This window comes from Phocoena sinus, chromosome 21, assembly GCF_008692025.1.
Source record: "Phocoena sinus isolate mPhoSin1 chromosome 21, mPhoSin1.pri, whole genome shotgun sequence".
Taxonomy (NCBI): domain Eukaryota; kingdom Metazoa; phylum Chordata; class Mammalia; order Artiodactyla; family Phocoenidae; genus Phocoena; species Phocoena sinus.
In genome coordinates this window covers 27,960,831-27,980,015 of record NC_045783.1, presented here as the reverse complement: position 1 = coordinate 27,980,015, position 19,185 = coordinate 27,960,831, and the positions used below count along the sequence as shown (strand labels likewise).

General features: G+C 39.7%; 1 protein-coding gene and 1 pseudogene across 1 annotated transcript in view; both read right to left on the bottom strand.

Annotated features, from left to right (window-relative positions):
- Positions 1–19,185, bottom strand: part of UNC5D (unc-5 netrin receptor D) — a 591,157-nt gene that overhangs the window by 279,315 nt on the left and 292,657 nt on the right. The window lies entirely within an intron of this gene.
- On the bottom strand, positions 826–18,903 carry LOC116746874 (annotated as a pseudogene).

The window sequence follows — 19,185 nt, the reverse complement described above, 5'->3', positions numbered from 1 at the left end:
AAAATCTGGGCCAATTCTCTTATCCTAGAAGCAATCGAGGCCCTCAGAGGTTCAACAACTTGCTAAAGAGCTCTAAGGAGCAGACTTGGTTGAAATCTCTCTACTGACATCTACTAGAGTATTTTCCCCATTATATATGCTGCTTTTGTCTGGGTGGGACACAAATGATTAAATTTACAACTACATTTTGTATCAATGTCTACTGAGAAATTCTACCGAGCAAACAATCTTGTAAAATCTCTCTTATGATGACATTGTAACTTGCAAATATTCTTGTAAAATCAAATACAATGCAAAAAAATCTAACATTTTATGATGTACTTTCTATTGAAAATCATGGCTTATTATACAATGCTACATTATAGAAAAGTACAAATAATATATGTATTTTAAAAAAACATTGTTATCCATAGTTACCAAGTTCCCAAAGACTAATACTATTAATAATGAGGTGTCTTTCATTCTCACATCTTTCTTTTTCAGATGTATATTTAATATTTTGGCTTTCTGTGAATAGGATATATATATATATATATATATGTATGTATGTATACTTCAAGATAGTATCTCATTTTGTCTCATAGTATCTCATGGTATTATTAACTTTTCATTAAACCAATTCTTAATGACTGAGAGTAGATATGTCAGTTTTGTTCTTGGTAGTTTCTTACTTTTTAACATTTCGTTGTTTCTAAATGTTAGGTTTATAGCATTGATATTTTAATTCTCCACTTATCATCTATATCCTGATTACACATGAATATATATCTTTAGCACTTCTCTCTGCAGCTTCAAACCTGTACATTAAATTGCCTCTAGATGTATTCACCTAAATGTCCCCATAGATCTCACAGACTTCTTATGCCTAAAACAGAACTTAGGGCTTAGCCCCTCATACCTATTATTTGGACCATATGCCCTAAGTCAAAGAATAGTCCTAATATTCACTAAGTCCCCCAAGCTAGAACCTGGAGGTCGCCTACTTTTCCTTTGCTCACCCTCCCACATCCAATTTAACACTAAGCTCTATTGGTTCTGTCTCCTAAATTCAAGACCAGCTCTTCATCCCTATTCCCATTACGCTGGCCACCACCATCATTCCCCTCAATGACTACAACCGGTCCTGTCGTCATCAACATTCTTGATTGCCCTCCTTCAATCCATCCTACACGCAGAATGAACTTTGCCAAATCCAAATTCAAACATGTCATTCTGTCGTAAAAACCCTCCAAATCCTTTGGATAAGATTCCTAGTTTCTGACATGGCTTTCAAGCAAGACCTTTCATGATCTGGTCTGTGCTTCCGTCTCTAGCTTCCTGCCAAATCACTTCACCACAAGGGGGCTAGAGGGATTATTGCTCAGCTCTTTCAGGGGTCAAATGCTCTTCATCTGGGACTGGCATCCAAGTTTTCCCTTCTGTCCAAAGTACTGTTTTGGCCCTCTTTTGCTTAATAGCCTGTTCTTATCCTCAGGGTTCAGCTCAGTTGGCACATCATATACAAAGCCCTTCTGGAACAACAAAAATTCTGTGTTACCTTCCTTTTCTTTGTCCTTCCATAACGCTTTGTCCTAATACATAGTTTTTCATATACATCAGTGCACCTTCCTCTCGATTTTAAGTTCCATGAAGGCAAAGAGTGTGATATTCTAAATAAATAATTACATAGATAAATGAAACTGTGATGAAACTTTTGACCATTATCTTTGCAATAAACGTGTACTAAGTGCATATCACGCGTGACTAAATTTATTCTCCAAAGGACAATGCAGGGCTTCCCCGGTGGCACAGTGGTTGGGAGTCCACCTGCCGATGCAGGGGACACGGGTTCGTGCCCCAGTCCGGGAGGATCCCACATGCCGCGGAGCGGCTGGGCCCGTGAGCCGCTGAGCCTGCGCGTCCGGAGCCTGTGCTCTGCAATGGGAGAGGCCACAGCGGTGAGAGGCCCGCGTACCGCAAGAAGAAAAAAGGACAATGCAAACTGACATTACCACCAGCATTATAGGAGTTTACCAATTTTCTTCATCCTCACCACCAAGACGTGTTTGGGGGATATTTGTTAATTGATGGGTAAAACAAATATTGTTTAAAATATACTTTCTGATTACCAGCAAACTTGACTATTAAAGAATATTCAACTATTTTCATTTACTTTTTACGAATTGCATATTCATTTTTTTACCATTTTATGTTTTATAGATTTTTAGGAAGTTTAACTGTATAATCTCTAAAAGTAAAACAACTTGAATCTAAAAACTGTATAGCTTCTATTGTTTTAGTATCAACGGCTAAGCAACACCAAACACCTTACTTTTATGTTATTTCCTCCAATCCATTAATTCCTTTATTCATCTCCAATTTGGAGTTACAGCAATCAAGAGATCAGTTTCACTACTCCAAAATCAACAACAGTGACAAGAGTGGCTAGCTCTAGACCAAAAAAAAAAAAAAAAAAAAAGGTCTTATGCAGGAAAAAAACTGACATCTTAAAAAAAAAATCAGTATTTTATGTGCGAGATTCATAAAGAACAGCAAAAGGAACAGGATTTGTCTTCCATTTCTTAATGAGATGACCTTCTTTGTACAACAAAGTCCTTCTTCTGGAAATCACCTAAGACGTTGATAGGAGGATGAAATTTTGATGCTCACGTAAAAGCCTTTAATTCCTTTGTTATTTTTCCTAATACACAGATTTAGTTGAGCCTGCTGGGATGTGGGATTCAGTAAAGACTGACAATACACCACATGGTACTAGCGACCAACAACAGAAGCTGTATCCTGATCTGATGTGACAGTTATCTGATTGGGAGGTGGAACTTGTACAATAGATGGGGCTTACTTTTTTCATCCTCCTTAGACAAGCTGCTAGACACCGTCGGAAACAGATTTATACCAAGTTGTACTGAAGCACAAAATATTGTTCCTCCTAATACTTTATCAACAGCAGCCTGATGCAAGGAAACTGATGTGGGCTTTGGAGTTAGATATCTGGCCTAAGATCATATAATGCATTAGGAAGAAAACCTGGATTTGAATCTAACTCTAAGCTACTTTGTCCTTCGTATTATTTCATGTAGAAAGAGAATAATATAGTATTATAAGTCTATTAGGATATTATATGGCATATTAGGCAATCAATAAATAACCAATTATTGTTAGCACACTACTATAATTATTAAACATCAACTAAGGGATGGATGGATGGGCAGAGGATGAAAAAGTAGTAGATTTTCATCCTGAAGATTATTTTGTTGGCGAAGAAGAAACCGTCAGAGCAAGAACCCAGTCTATTCGGCAGCACTTCAAGAAATGCCTGAAAATTTTACATACCTTTTCCTTACAATGCTCTATCTAAGATGGAAACCCAGTGGCCAATACTGGGGACCTGGATGTTCTTGGAAGGTTAAGGTCACTCGTCTTTGCTGGAATGCGTTTGGACAAGAGCTTTACATACGTCATTTAGAAGACCTGAAGTTGTACCTTGAGAAACTGGCATCCGACTTAAGGAATTTCAGGGGGAAAAAAAGCAACAACAACAAAGCCCACTACATATTTGAGCAGCTTAGTATCACCTAATCAGCTTAATTGCACTAGGGTGAAGCCTCGTACGCATACTGTCAGCAAGAAGAATGGGAGAGAAAGAACACTCTAACAGAGAAGTTTAATTGCTTTATGTGATTTAATTTAGCTGTCTCAGCTTCCTCCTCCATGTATAAATGAATATGAATCAATCATGTGAATATTGTTAGGCCGTTCCTGTTTGCTGTTTGTCATCAGTAGGTGGATAGCTTGCAGGTACCTAGAGCCTATAGCAAGCACTTAGCTTTCTTGGTACCTAGGGTCTGGGTGAGGAGAGCAGAAATTACCTGGGCTACCACGGAACAAGTTTTAAAACTAAAAGAAACAACCAACACTAGAGTTGGTACTTTGGCGGCAGATATTAAACCATCAATTAAATGCGGCCATGTGCTCTAGAAGGAATGAGACATTCCCCAACATTTAGAGGTGACTTCCAGAGCAGCAGTGGGCAGTCCGGAGCGGAACACAATGCTGTTGTTAGGTAAGTTGGGATAGGAAGGGAGAGGAAAGAATGGGTATTGATATGTTGAGACAGGCTGGGACCCAGGACCCTTTGCCGCAGTGCTTGCAGCTGGACAAACATCTCCGCTAGCGTCAAAATACGAAGAAACTCTAAGGGACTAAAAATAACTGTGCATGCACAGTTGGGCCAAACTATAGACAACAAGATACAAAAAGACCAAAAACCCAACTACCACTTCTGAAGAGCCAGGAGCAAAAACAGGGTGTCTGTAGCAAAAGCAGTGTACCGTGTATGCCCCCTGCACTCAACACCCCCAAAGGGGTGGGCAAGCCACTTAAGCCACTCCTCCGGCCTGACCCCTGGATACATCCCTACCCTCACCCCATATAAGGAAGCAGCTTGCCCCTCTCAGGGACGGAGCAAGGGAACCTGTTGCTTGTTGTCACTCCCCCCTGCTACAGCAGAAGCCTCAATAAGCCTTGCCTGAATTTCTTGTCTGGCCTCTGATCAGTTTCTATTGATTAAAGAGGGCCAAGAACCCTGGTCAATAACATCACTGCACTATCATTTTTTCCCTCCTATCTCTATCTTTTTTGTAGCCCTAACATACATTAAAACAAGCTCGCAGACATAGAGAACAGACTTATGGTTGCCAAAGGGAAGGGGAGATGGCAGAGGGAGGGAGTGGGAGTTTGGGGTTAGCAGATGCAAACTATTATATGTAGGATGGATAAACGACAAGGTCCTACTGTAGAGCGCAAAGAACTATATTCAATATCCTGCGACAAACCATAACGGAAAAGAACATGAAAAAGAATGTATACGTATGTATAACTGAATCACTTTGCTGTACACAGAAATTAACACAACATTGTAAATCAACGATACTTCAATAAAAAAAAAAAATCTAGCACCGTCAACCCAAAGGCTCTCAAAGGTGTTTACAGTCGATTAGGGTTAGGATTCAACACAACTGCAAAACAGAAATAAAGCACACTTAGTACCTCTATCGGAAGACAACAACGTCAAGACATTAAAAATCAGCGTTAAGATAGTGCTTAAAGTTGACAGTACGATGTACACAAAGCACAGCAATGCCAGAGGAAGCTAACAAGCGACACTACAAGTTGCTCATTGGAAAAAACCCTAGGTAAATGCTATGGTACCATTTCATCGCTAATATCTGATTCCTAGGATGCAAAACTGAAAAGGCAAATCTGACTGAGTCTCAGAGCAAGATATTTTTAAATGCTAATTTTTAGAATTAGAAGTATATAAGGTTATTTGGATTAGTGGGGGGGTTGTGTACAAAGTTTTAGGGGTGGGGAATGTGGCATGAAACCTACATGGAAATCATTCTTTCCACTGAATGGACGATAGTGTCAACTCTAAAAATGACTAGTTGATTCCAGAAATCCAGTAAACCTCACTGGACGTTGTCCATCTTTTGGGAAGGAGCCACTGCAGTACAGTGATTATCACCACATAGGAGGGATTCAAGTCAAAACACCACCTCCTTGGTCATCTGCTCTATGCAACAGCCACTGGCAAGACAACAGAATAGCTCTGGAGGTCCTTAAAGGGAAAAGAGAAGATCCTAAAAGTCTCAATTTGGAACAAAGAGAAGAAAAAGTAACCAAGGAGCCTATAATTGTTTACTACTCAATGTCTCAGAGTGCAATTTACAAGGTGTTTCATATTTCTTTAAGCTTCTCTCCAAGTGACTTCCCATTACAAAGAGAAACCCAGAATAAACTGTGATGAAAGTGAAGGCATACAAACTTTTGACCGATGGTGAATAAAAGTAATGAATTACTCTTCAGACTGAAGACCGAGCCAGGGAGAAAGCTAGTGTGCCTGGCCACATGGTTATAGGACGGAGGCAGACACGGAGCGTATTGAAAGATGTGATATATCACAACATGCAAACACTTAACTGGAGCAAACTGGGCATTCACAGGTCATTAAAAAAAATGAGGGAGGGACATTTGAGTACTCAGTAAAATATCAACGTATTTAAGGTAAGCATTTATCTTTCCTGGTTAATTCCCACTTCCTGCATGGCAGAAAGTAGATATGCGAAGACAAAATAAATTCTTCATCTCCCAACATTTAAAATTCTTAGAAATAATTCTGCAGAGATTAAGATGTTAACATTCCAGAAAACCAAAATAACTCACTCATCTCGCCTTCCACCCTGAGGTCCCCATCCTACCCCACACAAATCCCAGATGAAAGAGCTGTGACAAGCTCAACAACTCAGGTGGCGTATTCCTCTACCCAGGAGTCCACTTGGCTTCCAAAGTAATAAATGCTTCTGAGGCTGTGTCTTGCGTTACAGAACATGGCGAGATGGATGAGACAGGTTCCCGCTCTTATTATAACTCTGGTGTCCAAGGACTCAAGGAGCCGCTTTCTGAAGAATGTACTACTCTCCCTATGACCGCAGGGAACAACACGAACCTTCAAGATCAACGTGGACCCCAGGTTTGGTTGAAGGTCTGGGCTTGCCATAAATGCAGATTATGGGTTTTCTATTAGTTCAGTGAAAGACACTAGATTTCAGTGAGATTAATTATACATCAAAGCAATGTTCTCAAATGACAACAATAGACTTAGAGGTAAAACTACTAGAACAGAATCGTGCTTTTCCCCTTTGTCTCACAGGCAACTATTTCATGGCTGGGGCACTGTCACGGGCTGCAGTGATTCACAGAAGAATGTAATGTTTAATGAGCCAAATATGGAGATAATTATGCCACTTATATTTGGGACACACAAAATAAGACCATATTTGTAGACTCTATGAACATTCTAGGGCAGGAGAGAAAAGATTTTCTTTTTTAATAGCTGAAACGGATTTTACTATGACTAAAAACTTTGCAAGTAACACATTGCCTCTCTGCCCAATTAAAACAAGTTAAAGAGCTGAAAGAGTACATTTTTAATTTTAGAAGTTCTTTGAAGTTGCTCTGAAACTCCAACTTGATTTTATCCATGGGACCCTCCAATAATCAGATCTGTCAGTTCTTAAAAATCATCTATTGATACATAATTATCTATTGACACAGACGTGATATATTTCTTCATGGTTGCTTTTCTTGATTGTGAATTAATGTTCTAGATAAGCCAAAACAATGATGCCATTATGAGTAAAAATAGGTCTTAAATCACAAAAGTAGATAAAGAAGGAACTCTTTCTAGATCTGTTTAATAAACTTTACTATGATAAGCTGGTAGACAGCAAAGAATCATTACTTGGTAAATGCTCTTAACCAGGTTTCTTTAAGTATTTAGAGCAAAGGTAAAAGTCAACATCGTGCTGTGTTTTTGAAAACACATGTCCTTAAGGAAAAACTTTAGATGGATAGTTGGGGTGTCTTTGTTATAGAAAAAGCAGAAAGGGGCAGAGTGGTCTAAATCTATCTTTGTTAACATTGCATGTTAACGCTAGCAGGCATTCTAGAAATCATCCATTTTAACTCATACTTTACAGACGAGAAAAGTGCCAATCGTGGAATCTAAGTAACTTGTCCAAGTTTACAAATCTGGTTAATGGCAGAGTCAAGATTAGGGGACTGGAAACACCTCTCTTAAGAAACAGAGTTCTTTCTACCATGGAATACTGAGATTCTAGTGAAAAAATCTAACATTTAAACCCAAAGATGCCTTAAACTATTTCATTCCTTCTAGTTGAAACGTCCTCTCTTTGCATAAACAGCTTGCAGGGTAAAAATATCCCAAGGCATCTTAGGAATTGGTTGCAATCGCGGTGCTCATTGTAATCATCTTCGAAAACTCTTGGAGTTCTGTGAGGGCTCCACTGATCAGAAAAAGGGCAAGTGAAACGTCTCTCTTTGAGGGAACTGAGAGTTGGCTCCACATGAGAGCTCATCAAAGATTAGGAGAGTTGAGTTTGGATCAGATTATTGCCAAGTGGGTGCAAAACCGATTAGAGAAGTGATTCCTTGAATCTGATTTTAGGCATCCAAGTACCATGCCAGTTAGCTAGAGCATCGTCACAGCATTTATTCCAAAAATAGCCACAGAACAAAATAAACATTTAAAAATGTTAATTATCAGAATTATCAGATATTCTGTGAGGATATTAGGGTTAGTGCGGGTGTTGGGTACAGTGTCTTGGGGGATGGGGAACGTGGGGAATGGATTTAAGACTTTGGATACTCCAACAATCATGTGAGTTGTTCCTCAGGGGATCTGAAGTTTTAACATCTGAGCTAAGCACACAGAGCCTGATGGCTGATCACTGCTCTAATTTTTAAAAACATTTCGATTTAGGCTGGGTTAATAAAGAGTTTGTTCATTAAAGTGCTGACGAGATGCAATGTAGATAAGTGTGTCACAACCTTAGAGCAGCCACTAAAAATGTCACGTAACTTTTACGATTTTGAAAAGGGGGCATATAAAAACAGAAAGACGTATAAAAGAGGTCAATAGGGATGTTTCAGATGGAATAGTCATGTAACCCAGGGATACACTACTATTTTTTTAAGATTCAAAAGGGATTTCAAACGGGGTTCTCACCTACCAAACTGAGTGCATTCGTGGGGTTGGAAATCACAAATTAAGATCAACTACTGCTAATATCTGTAAGGAACCTATGGGAGAAGTCGGGGAGACTGAGCATTTCCTTAGCTCTTTCTCCCCTCTCCCTAAATTAGTTCATCAGCTAAGTCTCTATGCCATTGATGCCATTCCTCTTGACATAATCAGTCCTAAAACATAGCTCTTTTCCATGATTTCTTAAAAAAGAAAAAAAAAATCCGCACAGCAAAAGATACCATCGACAAAATGAAAAAGCAACCTACCAAATAAAAAAATACTTGCAAATCATATATCTGATAAACGGCTAATATTCAAGATATACAAAGAACTCATACAACTCAATAGCAAAAAAAAAAAAAAAAAAATTCCTATTTATAATGGGCAGAGGACCTGAATAGACATTTTTACAAAGAAGACATAGAGATGATCAACAGGTACATGACAAGGTGCTCAACATCACTAATCGTCAGGGAAATGCAAATCAAAGCCACAGTGAGACATCACCTCATGCCTGTTAGAATGGCTATCATCAAAGAGAGAGCAAATAACAAGTGTTGAGGGTGTGGAGAAAAGGCAACTCTTGTGCACTGTTGGTGGGAATGTAAATTGGTGCAGCCACTATGGAAAACAGTATGGAGTTTTCTCAAAACTTTAAAATAGATCCAGCAATATCTGGGTATTTATCAGAAGAGAACAAAAACACTAACTCAAAAAACTATGTTTTTCATTAAAGCATGATTTAAAATAGCCAATATATGAAAACAACCTAAGTGTCCATTGATAGCCAGATAGACAAAGAAAATGTGGCATATACATATACAATGGAATATTATTCAGCCAAAACGGAGAAGAATACCTTGCCATTTATGACAACATGGATGAAATTTAAGGGTATTATGCTAAGTGAAAATAAGTCAGACAGAGAAAGACTAATACTCTAGGATCTCCCTTGTATGCTGAATCTAAAAACCAAAGCAAACAAACAAAAAACTGAGCTCACAGATACAGAGAATAGGTTGGGGTTTGCCAGAGGCAGGAGGTAGAAGATGGGTGAAATGGATGAAGGGGGTCAAAAGGTACAAACTTCTACTTATAAACACTGGGGATGTAATGTACCACATGGTGACTACAGTTAATGACACTGCACTGCACATTTCCAAATTGCTAAGAGAGCAAACCTTAAAAGTTCTCATCACAAGAAAAAATATTTGTAACTATGATGGTGATGGATGTTAACTAGACTTATGGTGATCATTTTGCAATAGATACAAATATAAAGTTATTAAGTTGTACAACTGAAATATAATGTTATATGTAAACTATATCAATAAAAAACCATCAAAACATTAAAAATAAATGCTCAATGAAGTTTACTTACACAAAGTCGTTGTTAGACAGCAGGATTATATTAATGTCCCCAGAGCTGGATGGCATTTAAATTTCAGGAAAACATAATATAAATTGGGTATCAGATTTCCGTTTTCATGAAAATAACTTGTCTACTCCCTCACGTAATTTTGTCATTTTTCTCTCACTTCTTACCCTCACCTATTCCTCCACTGCCTATTCCTTCTTAAAGGGCAAAACAACAGCAAAACTGATTTTTAGGAAAAACAACTTGCATTCCCTCCATTTTCTAATACGTAACAATTCAGATTTGTACAACCAAAAGCTCATTAATGTACCAGCTAAGCAATGGGCCACGTCTACTGGATGCCCACCCACAGGCCCTCCCTAGTAGTCTCTTTAAGGGAATGGAAACAGTATAAACAGAGCACGTGTTACATTAGTGGAACAATATAGGTTCTTCATAAGGCAGAGAAGGATGCATTCAGAATTTTACTATAAAGTACTTGATGCAGATAAAATTTTTAGTAATACACACTGATTAAAATATATGTAAACATCAGAAATGAAGCATGACAGTAAAAGGAACACACGATCGAACCTAAGAAAACAGAATATTCCCAACACCATGGCTCTGTAATTGTCTGCTGTGATACCATCTGAAGCTCAGTGCTAACAACCACCATTCTGTGCTGTTGGGTTTTTTCCTTTCTTTTTTCAGATAATTTCCCCCTTTCTGTTTATGTTTTTACCATATGGGTATACAACCCTAGACAACGTATTGTTTAGTTGACTGGCTTCGAACTTTATAAAAATTGGAAGAGTGCACTCATTCTTCTGATTAAAAAAAAATCTTTGAGATAGAATTCCCCTTCCATAAAATGAGATAGAATCCCCCTTCCATAAAATCCACCACTTGAAGTATACAATTCAGTGGTCTCAGTAAAATCACAGATTTGTGTAACTATCACTACAATCTAAGTTTGGACTATTTTTATCACCCCCCCCCCTCCAAAGAAATCTTGTACCCATTAACAGCTACTCCTCCTCTTCCCCTGACCCCAGCTCCTGGCAATCATTAATCCAATTTTTCTCTAAGTTTGCCTATTCTGGACATTTTACATAAATTGAATTATACAGTATGTGATCGTTTGTGTTGCGTGGAAGGTTCATCCATGTAGCGTATCTCTAGACTTCCTTCCTTATTATCAAGGAATATTCCATTGCATGGATAAACCATAGTTTAGCCATTCATCAGTTGATGGATATCTGGGACATTTTCATACTGTAAATAATGTTTCTATGGACATTTATAAACAAGATTTTGCACGGACATATGTTCTCATTTCTTTCGGGTATATCTAGGAGTAAAATTGGTGAGTTGTATGGTTACCCTACGCTTAACTCTGAACAACCAACTCTTTTCCACAATGGCTGTATAATTTTACGTTTCTGCCAACAATGTATAAAGATTCAAATTTCTCCACATCCTCTTATTCTTATTATCTTTGTTACTGAATACAGGCATCCTAGTGTTAATATGAAGTAGTTTCTCATGGTTGTGATGTGTAGTTCCCTAAGGGCTAATGCTTCTGGCCACTTTTCATATGTTTATTGGCCATTCTTATTCTTCTGATTGCTTTTTGCCCTCAACATTGTTTTTAAAATTCATCATTGCCAGCGTGTGTGGTTGAGGTTCATACATTTCATCGAAGTATTCCATTGTGTGGCTACATCATAATTTATTTATCCATTCTCCTGTTAATGGCCATTTTACTTTGTTTTGTTTTGCAATTGAAAACAATCCTGCTATGAATTTTCTTTACACATTTTCTGGCATGCTCTAGTCACACCCCCGTTTTTTTTTTTTTAATCAACTAAAATGCCTAAATAGTAAAAACTGTAACAACTGTCTTTGTGCAACATATCAAAAGGCATAACTGGCCAACCTAATAGGCCACATGCTAAGTATAATCTAGCCATGCAGTACTATGAGAGAGTGTGTGTGTGTGTGTGTGTGTGTGAGTGTGAGTATATGTGTGTTATAAATGTGGAAGGCTTGCTAAGCAGAAGGAACACAATATATCATTTCCTGAATAAGGAGACAAATACATATACATATATACATAAGTATAAACACAGAAGTCACATATAAAAGCTATGAGGTGATCTCATCAGTCCTGTTCAAGGCCATCATAAGATTTTTTTTTTTTTTTAGCTTTAAGCACTATAAAACTAAAGATATAAATAAATCTAAAAAAGGCCTGCATTAAAACTACCCAAATGATCTAGGGGAAGAAATCCTAGGAGAAGGATTTAAAGAGACCACATTCCTGCAGGCTAAGGGAAAAAAGAATTTCAAATCAGCATACTGGGATAGAAAGGGTTATTTTAAGACTGGAGTCAAGTACCTGGTCTTCAGTACTTCTGGAGAAAGCAAGAGGCAATGGGGCTTCAATGACAGAAGTAGGAATGTAGGTCAAATGCTACGAAAAACTTCTGAACTCTAGTGTTTGGAGAAACTAAAATATGTAACCAAAGGGATTTGTGGACCCTTACTCTGGTATTTTTTCAAAGGGTAGAGTAGAGAGAAAATCTGTAAGAGGACTTAAATTGAGCCCTGCTCATGGGCAGAGAGGTGCATTACATCAATGGCATCCAAATCCTTTGACTAGTTCTTCCTTTGGAGTCCACGATTTAAAGGATTCTGCCTAGCAAACGACATTTGTTAAATAATTTCCCCCACTGCTTTTTAGTAATTAAAGAAATATAGAAACTTCCATCAGGACATGAGCCCAGATAAGCACACATTAAGTATGCTCTAGATGCTTTCTAGGAAAAAAAAAAAAATCTAATGAGAATAGAACAAATCAAATAAGGCGTATTCATGGAATAAACTACTATACTGTAGTCAGCAGGGACCATCAATCGATCTACCAACATGGATACATCTCAATTTATGTTACATGAGAGGAGAAAAGAATGAAACATGTTACAGAAGGATATATTCTGTAGAAGTCCATTTCTGTAAAGTTTTATAAATTATAGTCATAAAGCAATGCAATGAAAATTATGTACTCACAAGTATATAAAATGTATGCTAAAATATGAAAATAAAATAGAAGGCTATTAAATTATTGAGAGAAGCTGCTCTTGGGAAGATGGTGAAGGGAAAGAAGACGGAAAGGGGTTTGGAAGAAAAAGCACTTTAATTTTATCCGTACTACTTATTTCTCTTGTTAAAAAAATCTATCAAGCGGATATGGAAAATACTACTACTTATGATTAATAATTAAGAAACAGCAGGGTGAAAGATGGGTATACAAGTGTTTGCTTTTTCTGTATTTTTAAAAATTCTCAGAGACAACAACAGTCAGAATCTCTGATTAATCCATCATTACCAATATAATTCTACCAACTTTCCAAAATTCCAGCCGAAAGCAGAAAAATGCATCGTGAGTGAAGGCACACTTTGCATTATGCTTTGTGAACTGTTGAAAGTACTGCACACCCCCAACTGCTCTACAAATCTACAGCATCCTAGGACCCTAGGTTAAAATTCAGCGGATGGTAGCCCCTCTCTTAATCTCTCCCAGCTGTAGAGAAGCACAGATCCACACACAAACAAGTGTACCTTCCCGATCTTACTTCCCTCTCTTTAAAAGAGAATGGAAACAAAAAAAATCCCTATTGTCCCCCATGTTAAGATCTGTTTTATTACAGAACTGCCATGACACCAGCAAGAACCAGGTCCTACCCTTTCCACTCTTTTCCATCCATCAATCTGGATCCCAAATTCTTTGATCCAAACTGCATGAAAATCTAGACGCTCTATTAGGCCTCCTGTTGCCTCAAACAGAGAAGTTAAAGGTAGGCACATTTATGAAGCTGGGGCAGAACCGTTGGTTTGGGGGAGAAGTAAAGAAAAAATCTTAGAAAATAAGGCAAAGGGACTTCCCTGGTGGCACAGTGGTTAAGAATCCACCTGCCAACGCGGTTCGATCCCTGGTCCGGGAAGATCCCATGTGCCATGGAGCAGCTAAGCCTACGAGCCACAACTACTGAAGCCCGTACACACACCTAGAGCCCGTGCTCCACAACAAGAGAAGCCCGCACACCGCAACAAAGAGAATCCCAGCTCACCCACCGCAACTAGAGAAAGCCTGCACTCAGCAACGAAGACCCAACACAGCCAAAAAGAAATAAATTTTTTTAAAAAAGAAAATAAGGCAAAGAGAGGGGACAAAAATCAATCAACTAAAGAGGCTAGATGGCATCACAGTCTTCAATTATTGTACTGAAATCATCCTGCTGGCAGAGAAGAATGAATGTAAGATCTCTAAAGAGTGTCGGCGAAAATAATAGCAGGACCGTGAACAAGACATCTCTCTGGTATCTACTGCATCGTAAAATTCAGCCAAATTTTGAGTTTTGCTTTATAATACATCTCGTGAATAAAACCAAAGCAAAAAAATAATGACCTCATATTTTCAAGTAAAATTAACACTCGAAAAACACGTGGCATGTCCAACCTGGGACTCCTTATACACTTACATGCCGCCGCTTACACAGGATGGCACAGCTCTTCTTGGGATGCACAAAGTAAAGGTATCCCCAAGGATTTGTGCCCAGATAGAGAGAGGAGGAAGCAGCCCCTGCAGGGGCTGAGCCTGAAGGGGAAGGTCTGGGTAGGTGCATCTGGGGGGTGGGGGGGCAGCAGAGACAGAGCGAGGAAGAGAGCTGAAGGGTTGATTTACGATGAGCTTTTCAGTTCTGTCTCGGGTGTTCCTGGTGTGAACACTGTTGTTCCCATCAGTTGAAAGTATCATATGGGAAAGATTATGATCAACACAGTGGCTTTTTGCAGATTGGTGAAGCTCTGTTGGGGTGGCAAAACGCCAGTGCCAGTCAGCTGACACTAATGAGCTGTGAGAGGTACAGCTGAACCCTGAACAACATGGGGGCTAGGGGCGCCCACTCTCTGTGAAATTGAAAATCCAGGTATAATTTGCGTCTGCCTCCCACTGAAGCACTGCCTCTGTATCTTCAGTTTCTGCACCTGCCAACTCAGACAACCACAGATCATGTGGCACTGCAGCATTTACTATCGAAAAAAATTTTGTGTGTAAGTGGACACACGCAGTTCAAACCTGTGTGATTCAAGTGTCAACCGTACCAATATCCAGTACAAACCGGAGCAGACTTTAAGAGAAACACGCAATTCCGTTTGGAGCAAGGCTATCATGTTCACGTTAACAACACAACAAAATGCTTTTAACGATGGAATCTACCTTATTCGAGATTTGTATGCAACCGATAGGAATAAAAAACAAATGGAAAGATTTCATAAACCATGTCTATGAAGTGGTCTGAGTTCAGAAAGTAATATATTATCTCTAGGCTGCATAGTTTTTGGAAAGCTTTTTGGGGAGAGTAGAATTTGAGTTAGGTAATGAGGGGTAGGTAAAATTTGAATTTGATAAAGATGAGAAACAGCACAGACAAAAGTATGGGGATTAGGAAATCTACAAAGAATGTGCAGGAAATAACAGTTCAGTTTCACTCACTTGTAAGGTACATGGGAGCATAAAAAATAAGTGAAAATAGCTAAGTCAGAGCCTCATTAACCAGGGACAGGAATGCCAGCCCAAGAATTTTAGCCTTTCCTCTGTGGCAACTCTGGAGTCCTGACACGGCACAGTAAAATCTACGCTCCAGAAAAATTCTTCTGACAGCTGCAATATTATTACTTATGAAGTCCGTGAAGTGTTGGAAGCAACAAGGGAAAAACAGTTTTATATTTATTCTGACAGCTTAAAAGGTTGCTGCCATTACGCACGGAATGTTGAGATGTTTCTGCTGATTGTACTATGCGGAAGATACCCATCCAACAACAGAGGAGCGTAAAACTCAACGGAGACGATACATTACTCGAACCTGAAATCAAATGACAATTTCATCTATAGCCATGGACTGGTGCTCCTTCTTGGTTCCATTTACCAGGAAGATGAACAATAATCTCAGGCAATTAATGCAGATCTTTGGCGAGGCCACACAAGAGTTCTGCTGAATACAAGAATATTGTTACATCAAAAAATAAAAAAAGAAAAAAGAAAAACATCATTTGCCATGCAGCCAGTTGAGAGAGTGTGTGTGTGCGTATCATTGAAGCTAGTCTTTCAGAAATTGCCCTAACCATCAGAAATCCATCCACAGCTTCACAGACGCTTTAGCAAGCTGGACTCTGATATCAGGGTAGTAGTTTCATTAGACCTCCTCACTTCCGAAGGATCCACAGTATAAACTTTCAGAGGCGGCAACATAATCCTTCTCATCAAATATTTGGGCGACAGGTGGAAAATTGTTCTGCCAGCTGAAGAAGACAAAATCCATTCCTTCTGGCAATTTTCTGCAATGAAAACTCCAGGAATGAATGTGCAATAACTCGTGGAAATTTCAAATATTCTCACACAAAAGCAGTGTCCTCCAAATCTCGAACTGTAAACGAACTGCAAACGAACTCCTTGCTTATCTGAATGTTAAAATGTTGATTTCGCTTTATGTTTAAAGAAGAAGAAAATACTTTCAGACTTTTAAAGCCAAAGAAATGTTACATTCAAACAAAGTAAAGGCACGTTAAAAGCTGTACTTGGTTAGTAGCATCTCCCACGTCGGGATGCAAGAACCAAAAGACCATTTTCTATCACTACGTGTTCCCAGCGACGGGAGCTTATCTGCTCAGATTAGGGTACTGTGCACAAGCCAGCCCGGAAATGGATGTCGGGTTTGACTCTTCTTGGTTGGTTGCAACAAGTTCCATCTGCTCTGTGACGCACAGCTGGATCACTCTGGTGTTCTGATAATGTCCCTTCAAGGTTTCTCTCGAAAGCCCTCGTTTGCTCACTCCCTAAGAGCTTGGCAGGTGGGCAGGTGATGGCAGGGGAAGCTAAAAGGGTCTGCAGCATGTTAATGATGGAGAGAGGATTGCACACCAGCACTCCAGGTCCTCAGTTTTGCACATGAATTGCTCAACCGTTCTTTCCTTATTAGGTCACCTGGTTGCTGAGATGCATGATGGATCCAGTTGAAGGACAGGTGGGGAATGAGGGTTCTACTGAAACACCATACTGAACAAATTAATACTGAACAAATTAATTCAATCTACTTTCTTTAATTTGGAGGCTCCTCCTACCCCCACACCCTTTTCACCAATAGATTTCTTATTTATGTGGCTTGTGTTTGTAATGATAAGCAATTGATTCCGATTTCCTCCAATGGAATTTTACGCAATCCGTCGGTGAAGTGTATTTTTGCAATGCTTAAAAATGTTAAGTGAATGATGTAAACAAAATGACCAGTTGCATGCATTGTCTAGTTTTAAAAAGCAAACTCTTTTCAGGGGTCTTAAAAGAACCTATTTAACAGGTAAGTAACCATTATACACAACACCATTCAGTGGCTCAAGGACAATTTCTCTGATGCCTTCTCTGCTTCATGCACCATGCTAGGAGTGAAATACTGAGTATCAGGAGACAAAATCCCTCCCCTTCAAGTAGTCGACGTTTTTAGGGCAGGGAGAGACAGACAATATACACATTTTCAACATATTTAAAAACAGATAGCATGTTAGATGATGACAAAGTTCTGTAGAAAAAATAGAGCAGGGAAGAGATCGTTGGGTAAAGAGGGAATTACAATTGATGACAGTGTGGCTAGAAGGGCTTAGGATGGCAAAGGAGGTAAGAAGGCAATGCATATTTAGGAAAGAACATTTCAAGCACAGGGAATAGTACATGCAAAGGTCCTGAGGTGAGACTGTGCCTTTAATACTAGACAAACCATAGGAAGCAAATGTGGAGAGAGGTGTGTATGGGGGAGGGTGGGGAGGCGGCAAAGGGTAGAGAGGAGGAGATGAGAATAAGGAAGGGATGGTGACAGCACACATGCAGGCCCTTTTAGGTCCCTGGACTTTTGAGTTTGAGTCTGAGCGAGATTACGAACCTTTGGCATTTCCAGACAGAGGAGTCATCATCATGATCTCACTTTCTTTTTTTAAAAAAAAAAAAAAAAAAACAGGCAAAGAACTTCATTAACCTTTGTTTCAAACTTTATTTCCAGGCTTCTTCACCTTAATTAATTAGTGGCAAAGAATGAATTGTATATAAGCAAAAACTGAAAAGAACTGCAGTGTCCGGGGGCTTGGGCTTAAAAATATTAGAGATCTAGATTTTATCAGATCCGTAAACAAAATTTTAAAAAGCAGTCACAATATAAAATAGCAGGTTCCCAGTAACTTCAAGATTTATCCTCTTCAGAAGCTGACTCAGTTGTCTGCTTCGTCCTTGGAAGCCTCATCAAAATTGTCCACAAGATCTGGAACTTCATCAACCTCCTCCTCTCCAGTAGCAAGTGGTGCTTTTCCATCCACAGACTGGGCAGAGCTCCAGCCAGTCTCCTTAAACTGGTCAGACTGTCTGCGCCAAGCTGGTTTAAGATGCTGGGGAGCATTTCTGTCAGCTGCTTTGTCTCAGCATGGCCTGTGCAGGTGAAAGTGTTCGCTACCAGAGATGCCTGAACTTTAGGGTTGTTAAAGTGGATCACTGTTCCTTGGTTTGCAAACATATGCAAACCCTTCAATACCAGAGATATCGTTTACCCCTAACTTCTTTAAAGAGGACTGAAGTTTTCTGTCCTCTGCGGTGGCTGTTCTATGAACCACCTTCTTTCTGCGAGCTGTTCCTTTCCCACCCATGCGCACTTGTGCCTGCAGTTTGGCGAGTTTCTCCTGGCGCATGATCGTTTCTTTCCTCTGAGGCTCCTGTCCTCGGGTTCCGCCGCGAGGTGGAAGAAGAGACAAGAGACGGCATCGCCTGGCCCCCAGGGCGGCCACCTCTGGCCCGACCTCGACCCCGAAAGTCAGCCTGAGTGGGTGCGCCTGTCCGTAGCATTGCCTTCCTCTCCTGCCCTGTCTCTCCCTGTCTCACTCCTTCTGGGCACTTCGCACCCCCGTTCCCATCCCTCCTCCCATGCCGGTGTCCAGAGCCTTTTTGTACCTTGTTGGGGCGGAAATGGGCCCACGCGGGGGACTAGGGTTGGCGCTCAGGGGGTCTCGGGCAGACCAGCTGAGATAAGGCACACACACGCAGGGAGGCAAGATGGCAGCTAGTCACTTTCTTTACATCGGCTCAGATGTTACCTTTTCTCTGAGGCCAACCCTGATGACCCTGTTT